The sequence below is a fragment of the Panthera pardus genome, unplaced genomic scaffold (assembly GCF_024362965.1).
Source record: "Panthera pardus isolate Hobbes unplaced genomic scaffold, ASM2436296v1 HiC_scaffold_26, whole genome shotgun sequence".
NCBI lineage: Eukaryota > Metazoa > Chordata > Mammalia > Carnivora > Felidae > Panthera > Panthera pardus.
In genome coordinates this window covers 22,648,385-22,665,342 of record NW_026526832.1, presented here as the reverse complement: position 1 = coordinate 22,665,342, position 16,958 = coordinate 22,648,385, and the positions used below count along the sequence as shown (strand labels likewise).

Here is a 16,958-nt window from a genome sequence, read left to right as displayed (position 1 = left end):
AAATAAATAAATAAATAATAAAACGCCCATAATAGGGGTTCTCCTTCTGAACACCTATGTATGTCTCTTAGATAATCTATGTGTAATTGTCATAGATTAATTGTCATAGATTTGTTGTCAGTAGCCCTTCCCCATCAAAACAGGCTGCTTGCAGACAGATCACTTAATTTGCTCCTCGATGTTATTTTTCATACACGGTTGCTGCACGGCCGACAGATAGCAGATGATCCTACTACAAACGCATTTGACATGGCATGTGCTGTGGGGATGAGCAAACTCAAGGTCTCCTGCTGTGGCAAGTGACACGTGTCTTCCTGTTAGGCAGAAGAGCGGGGTCCCAGAGACCAAGGCACCCGAACGGGTGCTGTGGCTGCAGTCCCTGCCAGTATTCAGGTGCAAAAGAGAGCCCTCCCTTAACCTGCAGTATCAGAGGCTGTCAGTGTCCTGCCCTGTCCCTGGGGCCCACCTGCTGACAGTTTCCATCTCCTGCCTCTCTCTTTGTGAGGGCAGGCTGGAGGTGTGGGGGGGAATCGATATCCACAAAGCACCCGCGAACCAGTGAGAGGTGGGACGTGATGAATAAATACCTGGCTTCGCTCCTTACCTCTTGGTGAGACGTCTCTAAGATACGTACTACACGCTCACTAAAATGGTCCGGGCAGGATTAAGCCCCAGTTGCCCACACCAGTATCTCACTCACTAACGTATCCTTGGTTGGCTTTTCTTCTGTTCTGCCTGACATCCCTGCTCCCTCGTCCTTGGATCAACACTCCCCCGCCCACCCACCCCGAAGACAATTGTATCCAAATCTGTGTTGTAGGATCGGCTTTGGAAGGGAAACCACACCAGATGCCAGCTTTTCTGCCCCTGCAGGTTCTCTCATCTTCCCGAACCTTAGAGTAAGCCCTGGCAGGGAGCCTTCCTGCAGCTGGGAGCCCTCCCTCCTCTGACCACCTTCAGTCCTAGGAGGCTGGTTAGCTTAGCCCGTAGCATCCACAGCCTTGTGACATCCTGTATGTCTGCACGGGGGTGTGTGACAGGGTAGGTGGCAGCTCTAGCCAGCTTCTAGCTGACCTGGACGTCTGTCTGGGAGGTGATGGTGCTCCAGCCACATCCTGGCTTTGGAGTGAGGATCAGCAGGGTGGAGGATGGGGTGGCCAGACGGAGCCAAGAGTGCACACTCTGGGGGGGTGGGGGGGGGGAACAGTATAGAAAACCTCCCAGTGACTAAGTGAGTGCTGATGGATTATTTGCGCCATTTTCGTCTGCTGGGGTACCGGCAAGGCGAACGCATTGTGTTCCAAAGGAGGAATGTTCTCTAGACGCAGTAATCATCGCCATGCCAGCTTGTGACAGAGCGAACCACATCAACTTCTAAATTTTCTCAATGGAGTGTGATGTGTGTAATGTGTAATAAAATATAAATAAGCCTTTAAGAAGCATCTATGTGTTTCTTTTTATCAACCTTTAGATGCGTTCAAGCCAACTACAATTTTATATGAATTCTAGATGATATGTAGTATTTTTATTTGCTACTTCATTGCTAAATGTTTCATATAAAACTGAAGAGGGAAAAAATACACAGTCCCACATATAAAAGAAGAAGCAGATGGCTCAATGTGACCGTGGGGGAGAAGCAGTGAATGGAGTGCTCAGAACGGAGGCTCCCCGGCTCCCGGGTGCAGCCCGAGATAGAGTGGAGGGAAGTTCTCATGTGTGGTTACCTGTGTTCCTCAGCCATTTGCTCCCACTGTGTTTTAAGTAGGCCATTAGTATTCAGAAGAATCTACAGGTATCTTTGTTATGGCTTTTTTTTTTAAATCTTTTAAATGTACATATAAATGAGTATGTATTATTTATAGATGTCTTTGGATTTAGAAACATCGAGCTTGAAAAGTAATGCAGCAAGGAATATCTGATTTACTGCTCGCTGGAGAGGAGAGAGGAAGACAGGGGAGCTTTCTTCAGGAAGGAAGACAGGGTTTGATAAGTTGTTTAACCTTTCTAGGGGACTTTCCTGGAAACTTCAGGTCCGGTGAAGCCGCAGAGACATGATGGGGAGAAGGAGATCAGCGGGTGAACCTTGCCGCCCAGCTTCTCCTGCTCCTCAGCTGTGTGACCTTGAGTTAGTCACTCACCCGCTCTGGCCTTTGCTTTCTTGCCTCTATCCGGACATCGAGGCGTGCCAGGCCGCAGCTCAGGGATTCGTTCATTTGTATTGACTGCTCTGGGCTCTGGCCTGGCTCCTGGGTTGCTGGTTTAGATTGCAGAAGCGCCGTGAGCTCGGTGAGCAATGGTTCCATGTTTTATTTTTTTATTTTTTCAGATGGAACGTGAAGCCATGGTGCGATCAAGCCACTTGCCTGCACACGTTGGTAGAGATCAGGAAAACAGAATTAGCTCCTAATTCTATTTTCAGTTCCTAGGCTGTTTCTATATTGGCCAAGAAAAGCAGAGAACTTAGAGAAATTCCTGGTAATGACTGCTTTCTGCCTGGGTACGGAGAAACATGCCTGTCTGTGGTTTATTTTTAAATGGATAACTCATCATATCTGGGTAAAAAGTACTGTAATCTCCAAAGGCTTTTCTTTCACAATTTTTTTTTTTTCTCTGAGTATAGAAACAGCCTCAGATCTACTCAAATAAAACAGCTTTTTACTGGGTGAGGAAACAGTGGTTTCCAGACGCTGGCCCTATAGGCTGGGGTTCAGAAGAGGTGGAATGAGAGAATCGGAGCAGTAGCAGCAGCTTCCCACAGGCCTGCCCTTTGGTTTACCTATTGCCGGGGGGCAGGTGGGGGGGGGCTGCTGTCTGAGCGGGGGACAGTGAAGGCTGAAGCTGCCCTCTCAGGAAATTCAGGGGCATAGCTGGAGGGGGTAGGGAGTGACAGCTGAGCAGTGTCAGATTGACCCAGGGCTCCTGTATGCATGGTGAGCCCACTGCTTCGACTGCCTTCCAGGAAGATCCCTGCCCATGTGTCTGCCCCTGTGTGCTCACTTCTGTGGAGAGGTGCCAGGAGAGAAAGCACCACCTCGTGTGGTTCCCAGCCCTCCCCCATCATGGCACCATAGGTATTTTAGGGACATCTCTTCTGTGCTTCAGTTAGCAGACATGGAGATAATAATGGTTGCAGCCACCCGTTATATGTGCCATGGGCTATGCTGAGTGCGTTTGACCTCTACACAGGCTGAGCCAGACCCTGAACCGGTCCAGCAGGGACTAGGATGGAAATCCAGAAAGGAAGCTCTGCCCATGCCACGCAGGCCGTAGGGATCCAGACTCGGGAGAAGGGGTTATCAGATCTCTCTGCATCTCCCTGAGCAGACCAGAAACCCACCGAGCGTAAGAACCCAGCCTGTTACTGTGTGAAGTCACTTTTCCCCATCACTTCTTTCTAAAACTGTGGGCAGGGGTGCCAGGGAGGCAGGGGATGCTGTAGGACCCTGTGCACTAGCGGGTGTCGACCAGACTATCATTCCCGACCCTGGCAGTAAGCAGACGCCAGAACCGGTGATAATGGTGTTTGGTGACTCCTGCCCCCCAACATGGACGTGGTGGCCCACATAGAGGAGGGTTCAGGTGTCTTCTGATGCGGTTGGCTACTTGAGGGCCAAGGGTGCAGGTCAAAGGCCACTCTGAAGAACTAAAACAAACAGCCTCCCTGTCACTAGGAAGGAGACAGGCCTCAGACAAGAAACTGGAACAGGGGAGGTGGAAACAAAGAGAGAAACCCTACTTTCTCGGGCTCTGCCTGGAGGTGCAGCCTGGAGGTAGGCTCGTGCCTGAGAGTGAGTTCCTCTGTGGATGATGCCAAGATGGGGGCCACCTCATGGAGCGGGGACCACCTGACCAGGGCCTGCAGAGCCTCATGGGGACAGCTGGGAAACCAACTTGTCTGGGCACATACTGCTTCTCTGATGACTGCCGTCACCCACCAACTGGCCTACTGTTGTGTTTTACTCCAAGACTCTAGACAGGCCTTATTGCAATATGATAGCCTTGCAGGAATGTCAGAACCAACGGGAAAGACCTGTTCACATTTGAGTCAGAGTTTGAGGTGGGTGGCAACGCTGAGGCCAACGTGGTGGAGGTGAGCCTCCATAGATGGCCCAACCCACAGGGAGACCTGGAAGGTGCTGGGAGAGTGTACTGCCTGTCTCTCAGCACCAGGAAGGCGAGGGAAGCCCATTCGCTCTGCAGTCCAGCTTGGCATTCTCGGCAGCCGGCCTCCCTGTCCGTGAATTAGCGACGCCAGTGCCTGTCCTGCTCTCCCGGGGTCCGTGTGGCCATCTAATGAAGGAGAGAAGATGCGGAAGCACTCCACAGAGCCAGCAGCACAGGCGAATGTGAAGCGTCATCATGAAAAGCTTAAATTTATGGGTCTGAAGGAGAAGCAACATCTGGAAAGGAATTATTGCAATTTAAAGGGAGGATGCAGGCCTGTTTATAAGAGCGAAATCTGGAAGCCGTGTCTGAATTTTTTTTTTTTAAGCTGGTTTGTATTCCAGTCATGAAACTGTGGTGTGAACTTCCAGATGTGTGAAGCAAAATTGTAGAAAATGAGTGGAGTCTGGTAGGCATTTTGCTTCCTTCGACAGAGCCTTACTGAGCATGTACTACGTGCCAGGTGCTACACACTGTGCCGACACCTTAAATGGCACCGCAGGCGAGTCAGGCTGTTGGGTCCACTGGCATAAGCCACTTCTCTCCTCATCTTGTGGTCTTCAGAAAACGCAAAGGCCTGGGTGGCTCAGTCGATTAAGCACCCGACTTCGGCTCAGGTCATGATCTCGCAGCTCATGAGCTCGAACCTCACGTCGGGCTCTGTACTGACAGCTCAGAGCCTGGAGCCTGTTGTGGATTCTGTGTCTCCCTCTCTCTCTGCCCTTCCACTGCTCACACGTGCTCTGTCTCTCTCTCTCTCTCTCTCTCTCTCTCTCTCTCAAAAAATAAATAAAAACATTAAAAAAAAAAATGCAAAGGCCATGCCAGTCCCAGTTCCAGTGATGAGCCAATCTGTGGTAACTGGGGGTTGAGGAGGCTACATGTGCTGGCCCCAAGTGTTGGGCCGAGTTAGGGGTGTCCTAGTTAATATCGTTGCTGAGGGGTGTGCTGTGCCATGAGAAAATGGGGGGCGGGTTTGCAGGGGACGGGGTTGATTTGAACTTTTTTTCTGTACTGTTTCAGTCCTGGTGTCTGGCAGAGCACTGTCGTGGCATAATTCAGGATCTGATCATGTGGGCACCCCATTTTCCTTCTCTGCCCATTCTCCTTGCCCAAACCAGCCAAAAGGGACCTGGAGATGGGCCATCAGGAAGCCTGTTTGGGTAACACACATGCACTTATCTTGATATTCTGCAGCAGTTTTCCTTAAGAGTGTCTATACTTCCAAGACAAGTTTTCAGTAGGAGAAGGGGTGAAGGCAGGTGGAAGGAGGTCCGGGCAGGGGAGGAAGTGTGTGTCTGGTCACAGAAGGAGAGCTGGGGGTGTCTGGAGGGCAGGTGGCCCAGGCAGTGGAGGCTGGACAACACAGGGCATGGAAAGAGTCTGGACTTGCCTGGGCTCCCCGGGGCCCCTGCCATGGAGGGATTTGGGGCAGGAATGCCGTGACTATTCTGGGGTTGAGCACAATCCCTGTGGCGGCGGCCGGGCTACTCGGGGGCCTGGTGAGAGCTGGGGAGGCCTGGCCCCGGCAGCAGTAGTGGAGATTATAAAGGACAGGTGACTGTGCACGATTAACCACAATGCTGGGGGCGGGGGGCAAGAGAGAGAGGGACGACGTGGGGTTTTAAGGCAGAGGAGGTGGCTGTGCTGGGCCCTGAGATAAGGGTCCAGAAGTATAGGGTTTGGAGAAAGTCAGTGAATGCATTCAAGGGGGGAGGGGGTGTTAGTCGATTCCCGGAGTGAAGGAGGCACAAAGACCCTGAGACGCTGTAATGGCTTCTCCTCTGAAGCTCCACCCTACCCGTCAAAATCTTACCCTTAGAATTGAATGTCACTTGTTAGAAAGCATTAAAATGGAATTGAATTGAATTTTTCTCTTGGTGGGGGCAGTGATGATAAAAAAAAAAAGTTGAGAAACACTGAGTTAATAGTAATGGAGAATGAGCTGCTTCAGTGCTGACAGAGGTTTTGTGGCAGACGTGGAGCACAGTCTGTGGCTTCTCTGTCGTGGGAGGGGGTCACTCGGGAACCAGACCGCCACCAGGGCATCTGGGGGCTGCCGAGAAGTGGGCGGGTGGTGGGGGGCAGCAGCCAGTTGGGTCCTAGGGTTGTTCTGGGCTCACCAGGACCAAGAGTGGAATGAGGCCATCTGCTGACACCTGTACTTTTATTCAGCCCAGGGGTGGTGACTGCGGAATGAGCACAAGACAGCTCTAATCTCATCATCATCATTTGGGGCTGCAGGGACAAGGCAGCTGAAGCACATAGAGTTCTAATTCTGTCCCCCCCCCCCCACCTTATGTATTTGCCGTGTAACTTTGGATAGTTCTTCTTTTCCACGAGCCTCAGTTTCCCCATCTCTAAAGTAGGAATAAAAATAGTATCCAACTCATAAGCTTTCGAGGAAAGGTGAATCAGAAAATGTGAATGAGCGAGGCTTTGTCAATGCCAAGCATTGTGAAAATTTCATTATCACGTCTCAGGCAGGAATCATGGCCTCTGAAGATCCTACCTTTCTTTGAAGAACTCACGTCCACATGAAAGCTGGCCAGGCAGCACATCCCTAGCATTGAGAATAAGTAATGGATCTCATCAGTGGCCAATTCTGGCTCCTTAATGGAAAGAGGAAACCTCTGCATTGTGTTGGGTGGGTTTTCGAAAGGCACTCCATCTTTGTGTTTCCGTTCTCTCCTTTAAAAGCAGTGCCTTCCGGACCCCTCAGCCCATGAACTGTCACCAACCTGATGGATAAACCTTTTGCGAGTGTTTATTTTGGGGTTGGCGAGATGCCTGCAGGCTTTGGTGAACCCATGGTTGATATTATTAATGGATGGGTGGTTTTCTCTTTCTTCTTAAAAGAAGGAGAATGTGAATGAGTGTCCCCCTTGCAGGATGCATTCAGAGCAGGCATGTGGCGTGGTACTAGGGGCGCCATCGGGTCCTGAGCCTGGGCCGGCAGGAAGGTGGACGTGGGCGCTGGTTTTCTTCTACAGTTTGCAGCCTCTGGTTCCTTTGCTTTTTCCTTCCAAGGAAGAAAAAAATCCTTGCTTCCCGGTTGGCTGAGGGGTGGTGAGCTGCCCAGACGCCCGAGTAATAATTGGGTAGCCTGGTCAAGACCCAGGCAGGGCTAGTCTATGATCCTGCATCAAATAGGAGACTCCCTAATTGGTTTCTCCTCTCTTAAGGGCAGTTTCTTACCAAAAAATTGGTACGTTTTATAGGGAAATAAAAAATCCTGGGGACCTTGTTTGTAATTCTCTTGGCTATCAGTTTGGTTCATGTCAGGAACCATCTTTAGTTATAAACTTAGAATGGTCTCAGAATTTTCTTTGGGTTGAAATTTGGAGATCCCGCATCACATAGGCAGTTATTCAACCCAAATACCCCATCGGAGGGTCAAACTTTCATATTGGCCCTTCGGCCCCATCAAACTCAATTAGCATCTCTTAAGTGCCTTGACAAGGTGGGGACATTCGGACCCCTTTCACAGGCATTGACTTACCACCCACTGTATTTTTAAAACCAAAGTAAAACATCCCTGTCCCATGGCTTTTTAATTTTTTTTTTCCTAAAGCCTGGAAGCTGCCCTTTGATGATGAAATTAGTGAAAGAGAAAGGGTCAGTTTACCCACAGGTGTCAAGGTCAAGCCCCGAGATACTGCCTTGAGCCCCCCTGGCGATGGAAAACCTTACCTGTCTCCCCGATGCTTCCTGGGTTCATTCTTGAAATTCATTTCCCCAGGCCACTTTCTTTGGAAATTTAACGTTTCCCAATGTTAACATGGGAACAAAATGATTACTAGAAATCAGTTTCTAGTAATTCATTTTAAAAGCACTTGGGACTGTCATGCATCTCATTAGAGTAGGATGTGCTTAGGTGCATGACTATAGCTTGTAGGCCCCCTAGAAAGAAAAGATGATAAATGGAGGGTCGCTGTGGGTCGGAGATTCAAATATTAAGATAATGTCTGTTCTCTGGATACCTGGGATTTGACTGCAAGGAATAGAGGTTGGGTGAAAGTACAGCAGGAAGAAGAAATCAGTGAAATCACTGAGACATCAACTAATGCCAAATATGAGCAGAGAACAGCCAGAAACCCCTCAAGGGAGGAGTTTCTGGGTTGGGGCAGGCAAAGATGGCAGCCAGGAGCAGCTGCTTGCCCTGGGCGGTGGGGCAGGCAGGGAAAGCACTGGGACAGTGATCCTGCGGCTGCCACTGCTAATTACGCATCAGTTTCTCTAGTTCTAAGAGTGAGAAATGAAGGTTCATAGAAATTACCTTAGCCAGTGTCACAAAACTAAGGGGGCAGCGTTAGGATTTCGCTTCGGATGCCTGATTCCAAAGTCCTGCTTTCAACTGCCTCTGAGAGTGGATCCTTATAAGGGTCTTAACAGGAAATGGGCATGTTGATATGAGTGGCTTAAAGAGAGTTGAATGACAGGGCTGTTCATAAAGATGTAGACGCCACTGTGACTGGAGCGCAAAGAGAACGCTCTGTGGGGCCCGCAGCATGCCATCCAGACCCGCTACCCGCACTGAAGGGTCACAGCCAGCCCGTCAAGCCACTGCAAGGAGGAAGGCAAGTAAGGGAATGAACACCCAACCCCCCACGGGTCCCTAGTCTCCTGCTGGCATCTGCATTAGCTGTACCCAACAGGGAGTCATGGGGTCTCAGAGCTCCAGTGATGCCCTCCGTGCAGATCAGGTGAGCCCCATGGGGACAGACAGGATGGAAAGCAGACCTGGGCAAGATGGCCAGCACAGCCTGTAACAATCTACCACGGCAGCTCATGTTAGGATCTCTCCATGAGCATGTTAGGGAAAAGTCCCAAAGAACTCAGCCTCGTGCACAGTTTATTGGGGGGGTGGGAGGGGGGGAAGCTTCGCTTCAATCATCTCCTCCAGAAGTGGCCTCTGGGGGCCACAGAGGAGGGAAGACCAGGCCATTGTCATCAGAACAAGCTAGGCAGCCCTAGTGGCTCACCTCCCTCCACTGCCCCTCTGAACCCCTGCCTGGCCTGTGCCCTGTTCATCTGGCACACCCTGGAGAGCTGAGCCATCTGGTTTGGAAGGAAGGGAAGCAGATTAAGCTGACAGTCCTGGGAGGTCTGTCTCAAGAGAATGAGAGCTCCTTCCACAGCTGGGTGGCCAGGACTTTGGGCTCTCAGTTAGTTAGTAGCCTTTACAGTGGTCTACAAGGCCCTGCATGATCTAGATACTCACTTCTCTAGCTGAATGTCCTACCAGACTCTCCCTGCCCACCCACAGTGGGTTCCTTGCTGGCCCAGGAACACAACAGGCATGCCCCCCCTGCCCCCGCCCCAGGACATTTGCACTGGCTCTTCTCTCTGCAGGAACACACAACTCCACATTCCTGCATGGCCCACTCCCTTATCCCCTTCACGTGAGCTCAAATGCCCTATCTCAGAAGTCTTACCCTGACCCCCTCTTTAAACTGCACCCCAGCCCCCCAACACTCATGTTCTGCTCTGCTTCTCTAATATATAAGCACTGCCTACCTTTTAATGCACTATGCAATTTCTTAAGCCTAATGTTTATTCTGTGTTTCCACTCACTAGAAGATGAACTCCATGAGGGCAGGAATTTTTTTTCTTTCTGTTTTTGTTCACTTATGTATCCCCGGTGCCTACACCATTGCCAGACACACAGCAGGCCCTCAATAAATATTTATGGAATGAAGGAATGAAGCAATGAGTGAATGAGTAAGATTCTCATGGATCTAAAACCATCTGACCACTGTCTCCCAGACCTCTCTCTTCACCAGCACATACCTCCAGGGATCTTTCCCAGAAATACATCAATCGTTTATTATCACCAGTACTGTCAATATTTTGTGGCCAAGGCGATTGATTTATCTGAGCACTTCACGTAGGCTTGGTAGGGGAAATGTACTCACGACTTTGGCTCTGTGTCAAAATTAAATGGTGACCTTGGCTTACTTTGCTTCCCCACAGAGGTTATTTCTTAATCGTAGAGAGAACACTCTCTCCTTGGGAAAAATAATATTTTTGCCACCTTCGGCTTGAAAATGGCTATTTGATATGGCTCGCGTGTGTCTCTGTCAGTGGCAGCTGGAAGAGTGCGGGTTGAAAGAGGCTCTGAGAAAGACCCGTCGCATTGTCGGGGAGAAGCTCGTCGCAAGGTGGAATTAGTTTACAATAACTTATTTACCTGTCCAAATCCCTCATATCACATTAAAGCTTTCCCCTGCTATCCGGGACTCTGGAGTGCTAAGAGGAAACAGGAAAATCAATTGATAATGATATATTCAGTTTAGAAAAATATATCGATTCCCAGGTAATGACAGTTGTGCATTTTTGCAGTGGAGGATGCCATTTCTTTTCGTGAAGATGGCTTTCACATATATTACATTTGAAAGAGGGAACTGGGAATAGTCCTGCCTCGCCATAATAGATAGGCTCTTTCTACCAGGTATTAAATCTATATTTAAAAAAAAAAAATTCTCTCCAGGGAACCCATCCTTTGCCTCCTCAAGGTCTTCTTGCCCATTATCTAAAGAAGTAATGATTTGTTTTTGTAATTCTAGAGTTTGTGTCCTATTCTCTTTCCAGCATTAGATTAAAGACCTGAATTTCTTATCTTTCCCCATCTCTGGAGTTGCTTGGTTTGAATCAGATGGAAGGCAATGTCCTTATTCTCCCTCTTATCCACTGTTAATGGTTCCCCTGTGGGGATTAGGGCTTTGTGTGTTGGGGGGATGGGGGAGGGACATCTAGGTTCTGCCCCTTGGGGGTCTCCACTGCCTGCTTGGCCCCCCCTTATCTGGGAGTGCCCACGGCCGCCTTTGGGTATAGCCTGTGTGAGATGGTCCACACTTAGAAATTCCACACAGAGACAAGCTTCCACTTAGGGTGGGGACTCTCTAAGATACTGAAATTCCAAAGATCTTTTTGCAGAAGATGATATCTTTTCCCACCCCACCCCCACCCTTTTTCTTCTCTTTCTAGACTGTCTGGCCTCCTGGTGATGCTCACGCTGTGCTAAGTGTCGGTGGCCATCAAGGTTTTTGCATCCTGGGGACGAATCCTGACCTTGCCAGAGACGGACATCGAAAGGTAGGTCTCTGCTCAGCTCGCCTGCAGATAGGAAAGGCATCAGACCTGGGCACTCCCGGCTATGTTCTCGAACACTGATGTTCTAGGGGAAGTGAGGAAATGTAGCTGGCCCTCTCAGCCTTTTGATCAGGGAGATTTTTACATAGATGCAGGATTAGAACCTAGCAAAGCCCCCGGGTCTCAGTCCTCCTGGGATCAACCTAAGAGCATTGCTATAGCTCTTATGGCTCCCCAGGACGTGGGATCCGGGGGCAGCCAGCGGCCGGGTCATCTTTAAGCTCCTCAACTGTAATGCTTCTTTGGTAGTTTACCTTTTCTTGTTATTAAAGTAGTTGTATTCAATATCATTAAAAGACTGTTCATTGTAAAAATACTTTAAAAGATAGCACCTAAAATTATATAAGTTACTTAACACTCATAATGCCGAGAAATCACCACCTTAGTGTCTCTTTCTGGGCTTTCCTTCTCTGCACAACCGTAAAGTGTGCACGCACACATGCACCCACACATGCACACGTAAACGGGATCACACTGTATGTACTGCTTTTGACTTCACAGTAGGAAGGGTACATTTCTGATGTCAGTAAATACAAATCTATAGCACTTTAAAACTCTTCATATCATCTGGATAGAATAATCTATGCAATTTACTTAAGCAGTGCCCTAATGATGGGCATAGAGTGTATTCTTAATATCTCACTCCTACAAAACACAACAAACATTTTTGTACATATATGTTTGCATAGTGGTTTGATTATTTCCTTGGATTAAATTTATGGAGGTCTGGCCTCAAATTTTGACTCAGGATTTTCAAACCTAGATGATAAAAACCAGGTAACCAGGAGAGTTGGGGGGGAACATGGCCTGCGTGTGAGGGCAGATATCTGATGACAAGAATCTGTAGGATTGCTTGAACACCCAGCCGGCAGGCCAGGAATGAGCCTGCAGGAGCAGGGGAGCCTGGAAATGCAGCTGCCGACATCCACTTACTTACTGTTGCTCAGGAAACAGGAGGATGGGCCTGGAATGAAGGTTTGAGGGGGTTGGCGGGGGGCACCGGGGTTCAGGACAGGTGAGGCTGAGCTGGCCCAGCCTAGCATGTCTGGTGGCACTTGAGGCTTTAGAAGTCCATGGGCCAAAGCCATCTCTGCATAGCACGTGGGGCCCGGGACTGGGGAGGAGAAGACCATAGCAGCCCCAGGACTGCTTTGTTCTTAGGTGCCAGGCCTGGTGCCCTCTGATCAGGAGCCTCCGTGACCTTTACCTGGGGCCAGCTTGTGGCCTGAACCCAGCTTCCGTCTGCAGCAGGGGCCAGAACGGCAGACCGACAAGTTTCTAGCCATGTGCATGTTCCTTTTGGACTCAGAAAAGGTGGGCCTGGGGATGGCCCTCCTCTCCCAGAGCCCTGGCTTAGAGAGAAGCTACCGCAGCCCTAGGGTTGAGTTGTCCGTAGCCGTGGTTGTCAGCAGGCAGCAGGAGGAGGCTCCAGGCTGGGCCTGGATCAGCTGCCAAGATGGAAGAAGCGTCCACTGGGCATCCAGCCCGCCGCCACCCAGCAGCCCAGTGGGGACAACCAGCAGGGGCAGATGGGTTTCTGGCCTCGGGAGCTGGTGGGCTGTTGGCATGCATCTAATGGCACCGCTGAGTGGCCGGACAGCTGTCCTGGTTCGTCGTCCTAGGCCCGAGGGGATGCTTTGCTTCTGTGACTGTCGGGTAAGAGGCAGGGAGTTACCAAACTAGACAGATCTAGTGATGGTGGCATCTTGGATCTGGTGATGGTGGCATTCCCAGCTCCTAGAGGGGGCAGAGGTGGAGATGAGTGTCTGAGGAGAGACTGAGGAGATACTCATCACAGAAGTCAGCTTTCCAAGGATAAGCCTTCACGTTTTAAAATTTTAATGTTTATTTATTTTTGAGAGAGACAGAGTACAAGTGGCGGAGGGGCAGAGAGAGAGGGAGACACAGAATCGGAAGCAGACTCCAGGCTCTGAGCTGTCAGCACAGAGCCTGATGTGGGGCTCGAACCCACAAAATGTGAGATCATGATCTGAGCCGAAGTCAGACGCTTAACTGATGGAGCCACCCAGGCACCCCTGTATTTAATATTTAAAAAAAAAAATTTTTTAATGTTTATTTATTATTGAGAGACAGAGAGACACAGAGTGTGAGCAGGGGAGGGGCAGAGAGAGGAGGAGACACAGAATCCAAAGCAGGTTCCAGGCTCTGAGCTGTCAGCACAGAGCCTGACGTGGGGCTCGAACCCACAAAATGTGAGATCATGATCTGAGCCGAAGTCAGACGCTTAACTGACAGAGCCACCCAGGCGCCCCTGTATTTAATATTTAAAAAATATTTTTTTGTAATGTTTATTTATTATTGAGAGACGGAGAGACACAGAGTGTGAGCAGGGGAGGGGCAGAGAGAGGAGGAGACACAGAATCTGAAGCAGGTTCCAGGCTCTGGGCTGTCAGCACAGAGCCTGACGTGGGGCTCGAACCCACAAACCGAGAGACCATGACCTGAGCTGAATGAAGTCAGATGCTTAACCAACTGAGCCACCCAGGGACCCCTGCCTTCACGTTTTAGACACTGTGAGTGGGGTGAGGTGAAGGGGATCTAGACACCCAGGGGAATGGGTTTAACGGCCCCTACTTTGAGATCTGCTGTTCCCTCCCACTGACAGGGGAGGGCACATGGTTCTTATTTATCTCAGGCTTCAAGAAGCATGTATGTTAGGAAAGGGAGGGACCTCAATAGGACACCTGGTAGATCAACCCCCGGGCCGGTGTCCCCACTGTGAACTCATGGCCATCTGCCCTACCCTAGCCAGTTCCTGGAGAGGGGGAATCACATCTCATCTCTGTATCCCCTTCCACCACCCCCGCACAGCACCTGCTGGGGCTCTCCGTAAATACATCACTGCACACACAGCCGCACCTGCTCCTGGGAACACCTCAGCCTGTGGCCCGGAGCCAGGTCGTGCTTGTCCCTTTTGCCTCACACGCAGAACTCCATTGATTCCCAAGAAGATAGGAAGTCTCCACAGCCCACCGTGTCCCCTGTGACCAGTGGAAGAAGCTGTCACTTTCCTGTGGAAACTGGGCCGGATCACTGGGCTGTGTATGTCCTGCTGCAGAACGGGGCCTGCTCAGATGCAAAGCAGGGCTGCTCCGTGCCTGTCCGTGACCGAGAATGTGGTGCCAGAGCCAGCTGGCAGGAGTGAAACCTGATCCCTGCACTGCAGTGGGTGACCCTGGCAGGGGTGGAGCTCAGGGGAGCTAAAGCCGAGGACCCGGTTTATGCAGAACCATAGGCTGAGCCGAGAATGACATCACCAGACACCTAGACCTTGGAGGTGGGGAAAGGCAAGCCCTGACCCCCATCAGTGCTGAGACGCGCCCCTCTGCAGCCTCCCCAGCCTCCATCCCTGGGGCTGTCTTGGCACCTCCCGTCCGGGCCCCTTGTCCCCCTGCATGCCATGCATCCTGAGACGACATTGCAGATGTCTCCAAAGCTAACGGCACTTGGAACTCTTCCATTAGAGGACACTGTGTGCCATGCCCTGGACGTCCGAACTCAAGGCTGCTTCACCCGGCCAAGCCATTCGGAAGGTGCCCTTGCTGACCACACTCCCCGGTCTCTTGCCTTCCCTCACTCGCTTTCTCTCAACAGCCGTGCTTCGTTCCGTCCTTCTTTTCCTTCTTATCCATCCCCCTTTGGCTACCGTGTTCCCACCCAAAGACAGACCTGTGGGCAGACATCTCAGGGCTGCCTTCACTAAAACGTACACTGTCACCTGCTTTTCCTTTTTCCTGGCTTCCTCTCCCGGCCCCTCCCCTGCCTCGGCAGCCCCCACATCCACCAGGCTTCTGGGCACTCGGCCTCCTGAGGATGTTGTGGAAGCACATCGGCACCCCGGCACAGATCCTTCAGCAGGGTCCCCCCTTTCCCATCACCCCCCAAGCCTTCGGCCTGCCCCGTCCACATAATGACTAGCAGATGACCTACCTGCTACTTCAAGGAGACCCTGAACCTCTTTCCCTTGGCTTGGTGGGCCATGTCACTCCATCTGTGTGGCCACTCCAGCCCCTCTTCCTCTGCCTGTCGGTAAGGGAGGGCATCAGTGCTACAAGATTTCCCTCAGCTTTCCTTTCTCTGCTTCATCTGTCCCCAGGGCTTCATTCTCAGATGGCATCTCTGTGCCGAGGTCCCAACCACTTCTCCAGGGTCCTGAGAATCAGCCACGATCTGATTCGCACCCCAGACTTGGCCTGGCGAACACAGAGCCGCCTCGTTGCTCTCAGCCTTTGGCGGCCAGGCCACTCACCCCTCCCCGGTTGTACGTCTCTGTCTCCTTTGCCTTGTGTTTCTCATCTTCCTTCCTGGACCACAAGCTCCTTGAGGACAGGGACCATCCTCTTGTCTCCACATCGTGAGATCAGATGATCTTAGTTCCAAAATCACAGGACTGCAGGACAGAGAGACCTCACAGGCAATGGATGGACAGGACCCTGGACCAGGAGGCGGCCACTGGGCTCTCCTCCCAACCCTCGTACTAACTCTGGGGGAGCCCCAGAGAGCTGCTGAGTCTCCATCTCCTCCACGCACACTGAGGGCAAGCCCTGACCTTCCTAGCTCCCAGGAGAAGACCGGCAGGTCTTGCTGGGCCAGCAGTGTCAGCTCTCAGTGACTGCTGGAATCACCCGCAGAGCTTTCAAACATATGGATGCCCAGGTCCTGCCCCCAGACCTTCTAATTTAATTGTCCTTGTGAGAATGGATGTTGGTGTACTTTAAAGCCTTACCAAATTCCTGGACCCTAAGTCCTGAGGAATTGACACAGAGGTTATAGAGATTCAGCAAAACGAAGTTCCTGGATGATATGTACTTTATTTACCCTTTCAGATAGTCTAAAATCTACCCCCTGGATCAAGCCATCCAAAACCCAGACACTTGGGCCATCACACTGTCAACCCCATTCATCTCACCCCACCCCAAAATGCTTTCACATGAACCCTCTGGGCTGTTAGAAGTTCTTCTTTTCCTGTAGATCACACTGATGTGCCCACATTTAGGATTTTGTGGCAGTTAATGTTTACCCTGTCACTGTGATCTCTTTGCTGGGACCCTTGGGAGAAATGTCTCTGATTTCAGCACAGACATGTTCTCCTCCTCAGCCTTTCCTGGCACCTGCTATGGAATCACATTGTAACATCCGCTTCTTGTTTGCCTCTTCCAAGGCGAAACAGTGGCTCTCAACTCTGGCTGCATATTAAAATCACCTGGGGACATTTTAAAAAATTCCAATATCCAGGCTAGATACACCAGATCAGTTAGATCAAAATCTCTCGGGATGGGACCCAGGCATTAGTATTTTTGTGAGGCTCCTCAGATAATTCGAATGGGAGGCCAAGGTCAGAAGTACCGCCAAGCCTGGAGGCAAATCTGTGACCCACCTGTAACAGACGCATGGAACTTTCTAGATGTGGTTTTAGGGACAAAGCAGCCCCTGAGCCATTTCCTGCGCCTACACTTGTCAGCAGCTCTCCTGCTTTGGATTTACATTGTCTTCTTGCACATATCCCTTTAAGTTAGCTTTTCAGTCCTTCCTGAACTGCGTGAGGTGAAAACAGAATGGAAAGCCTCCTGCTTGTCTCTGGCTGGGCCCTGGCACAGCTCCTGCCCCCCTCAGGCCTC

General features: G+C 50.7%; 1 protein-coding gene across 3 annotated transcripts in view; it reads left to right on the top strand.

Moving 5' to 3' along the window:
• KLHL29 (kelch like family member 29) overlaps window positions 1-16,958 on the top strand; it is a 311,078-nt gene that overhangs the window by 72,020 nt on the left and 222,100 nt on the right. For all 3 annotated transcript variants that reach the window (XM_019450776.2, XM_019450763.2, XM_019450767.2), the window contains exon 2: window positions 11,155-11,262. The gene's annotated coding sequence lies outside the window, so the exon portion shown is untranslated. The remainder of the gene's footprint in view (window positions 1-11,154; window positions 11,263-16,958) is intronic.